Source organism: Apis dorsata, unplaced genomic scaffold, assembly GCF_000469605.1.
Source record: "Apis dorsata unplaced genomic scaffold, Apis dorsata 1.3 scaffold_52, whole genome shotgun sequence".
NCBI lineage: Eukaryota > Metazoa > Arthropoda > Insecta > Hymenoptera > Apidae > Apis > Apis dorsata.
The window spans coordinates 3297355-3300673 of NW_006263353.1; the positions used below are offsets into that span (position 1 = coordinate 3297355).

At 36.3% G+C, this 3319-nt stretch overlaps 1 protein-coding gene and 1 long non-coding RNA gene across 2 annotated transcripts in view; one reads left to right on the forward strand and one right to left on the reverse strand.

Annotated features, from left to right (window-relative positions):
• Window positions 1-3165, reverse strand: part of LOC102677370 (sodium-coupled monocarboxylate transporter 1) — a 23183-nt gene extending 20018 nt beyond the window's left edge. Inside the window, exon 1 of the mRNA XM_006609334.2 lies at window positions 3148-3165. The gene's annotated coding sequence lies outside the window, so the exon portion shown is untranslated. The remainder of the gene's footprint in view (window positions 1-3147) is intronic.
• The window catches only part of LOC102677284, a 34983-nt gene that overhangs the window by 22236 nt on the left and 9428 nt on the right, over window positions 1-3319 (forward strand). The window lies entirely within an intron of this gene.

Consider the following 3319-nt stretch of genomic DNA (forward strand, 5'->3'; position numbering starts at 1 on the left):
TCGAGATCGATGCACTTGCCCGATTTATGAACGATCCGCAAAGTAATTGTGCGGCGAGGCGAGGCTTTGTTGGGAAAAATTTTTTGACAAGACAAAGTGGAAGCGAGAAGGAAAGTTTAATTTTCTTCTTGCAACGTTTCATCGATCGTTAATAACTGTTTAAAGTTAAGGTTATTATACTACCTAGGAGGCCTCCTGTGCAAGTTTCGAGGAAATTACGAAGAAACTCGATCGATCCAGCACTATAGAAATTCCTAGCGAAAATTTCAACTGGTATTATATCCGGGGCGTGGAATAACTTTGATGATTAAAATTTCATGACAAGTGTATGACCCATTAATTTCCCCAATGGCCAATTGTTATGTACTTGTTACATCGGATGTAATACAATTTTTTGAAAAAATCGTTTCGTTGCACGCGGAAATTAATATATTTTACATCTGCCTCCAATTGCCTGGATTGCGAAATGGAACGAGAAAGGCAATTGAAAAGGGACAATTAACGGGCATTAAAGTTATTATTATTATAGAAAACAATTTTAACAATTTTCCAAGGATTTTAAATTTTTATTTTTCATAGAACTAAAAAAGATACAAACACCATAAATCATACCACACCTCGAATTGTCGAACCACAAACTTAATCCTCGATACGAAAACCCGACAAAACTTCCTATCCCTTTGCATATCGATAACTCGAACAACAAGCCTCTGCTCTGGCCAACAAAGAAGCGGAATTTCAGATTAATTATTCGCCGTATAAAAAGAACGTACAGGGAGGATCGGTGGAATTGTTACGCGGCCGGATCTCTCCTCTATAACATTTCTCTTTCGGCCATTCGTTTGCCACGGTTGGCCAAACGTTGCGGTTCCGTCGCAAATGGCGATCGCTTGCAAATTTAATTGAAGCTTTCATCCAGCTTTTCAAATCATTTCGCTCGACCGCCGCGTCGCCGTGCAGCGGAGAAACATTATAGGGGGAAAAAAAAAGAAAGAAAAAAGGGAAAAGAGAGAGACGCTCGCTTTGAATACATCGATAACTCGCGCGATTCCGACCCTCGACTGGAAGCGTATTCAACGAGACGAATATAATGGGCCGTGACAAGCCGAAATAACATTGCGTAAAAGGCAATCCTTTGAGATCCGGTCCGATCTCCTCCTTTCATCCCCTTCCGCCTACCTTCTCTCTCGTTCGAGACGATCTCGCGATACAAATTCGCGCGGCTCATGAAACTTTCATTATCGATCGATATCCTCGATTTACAAATCGTAGTATTAAAATCGAATCGTGTCGAATGTTTATCGAATGTTACCGTGAACGGAAAGAGAACGTTTCTGCCATCAATTTCCTCTTTTTGTATTATCCTATAAGAGATTTACATATTCACGGAAGGATTTCCCAAGATTTCCATGATTATTCGAGTATCGCGAATATTATATTTGAGAATAAGAAGTAAGAAACAATTTCGATTGGCGAAGATTATCTCTGGGACAAGTAATTGATTGGGTTTTCAAAATATTTAGGTAAGCGGATTTTAAGCAATATAGTTTTATCATTGTAAAATTTCCAATGAATTGCGATTTATTGAATTACGAATTCATATACGCGAACTTGGAGGAGGAATATGCAAATAAATATGTAAATAAAGCAACTCTTTTTGTATATACATATATATATATGTATATATAATAAATAATATATGTACATAAATTACAAATGCAAAAATGCATGCATAATTATAATGTGTTTTTAATACCTCGTTGGATAATTTTTACGTGACAAATTGTTTAAATTCATATTGTACATTATTATTATTCGTGTAACTTATTTATTTTCTTGTTCCTTTTCCTCATATTTTCATATGTAATACAATTTATTTCGATGAATCACAATGGACTGTACATTTTTTTTTTCTTTTTTACGAGAATAATTATTCGCTATCTTGCCATTTAATCATATGTATATATCGACCAGTGTTATTATACAGGCGTGTAATAACTCAAACTCAAATTATAAACATTTTTGCATATCGAATTTACTTCAGCCTTCGGAATCGTTATTCAAATTTTTTTACCTTTTTTCATTCAAACATTTTATACCTTCTTCAATCCAAATATACACTCGTAAAAGGTGGTACATCTTACACAAAATTCTCGACAAAATTCGAAAAACCAATTTCATCATCGATCAATTTAAAGAAAAAAATCTTCTCACAACGCCGATAACGTGTATTGTAATTGGTATCCGGAGATTAACGATAAACCTGGCTTTTGCCAGTGTTGTAGATTCTATGCATATTGCATGAGCTTCGATCTTTCATCATTTTTCTTCTCTCCCTTCCTTTTCTTTTTTTCTTCTTCTTTTCATCACAGTTTTCCACACACGAATCGATTATATATATATAATCATGCCCTCGAAACCAGTGATCAAACCCCTTTCGAGAACGAAACGTGTAACGATGGAACGATGACTTTTAGAAATACTTTTTGTACCTCAACCTATCGCGATTCGAGTTTGAAATTTGCTTGTTCGATGAACAACTTCGCGAGAAAGTCTTTCCTTTTAATGAAACAAGAAAGAGGAAGAAGAAATTCGGACAAAAACTTCGAAGAGAAATTATTGTAAACGAGTGCTCGAATCGGAAGCTTTCTACCTGAAATTCCATCAAAATCTTCAAACTCCTTGCAACGTTCAAAGTGTTAATAACAGATAATGATATTCCTTTACGGCCCCTAGAATTTTCCACTATAAAGAGACACACAGTCGAAATTCTTCCTTAATCACATTCTGGATTAAATGAAAAAAGAATAATAAACCATATCCCATCAATTTTCATCATCACGCGTTTATAAACGTCTTCTTTTCTGCGATTGAATTTGAACAACTAAAATCATTATTATTATTACAACAATTCATATAATCAATCCATCACGTTATTTCGAATCGATAATCTCTAATTCGATTCGAGGGTGTCATAGAATAAGAATTTCGATTTTCGAGCAACGTTCGAAGAAACGGGACGGGGAGGAGGATTTCCCTCGCTTTTTTTCTGTATTTACACGAGACACGTTGATGTATCGATGGATCGGCGCCAAATCGCGAAATTGATGCGCGGGGATCGACAGTTTCCTCGACGAATTTCGAAACGCAAATAGGATCGACGTTCTTCTTCTTCGCCGCCTCGCATCGGTCCCCGGATATCCGGTCGAGCACGAACGATCGTTCGTCCATTCGTTTGCATTGGGATAACGATGTTTGGCGAAATGTTTCAAATATGTTTCGGAACACATATGCCCGATCTCTTTGATTGACAATTGAT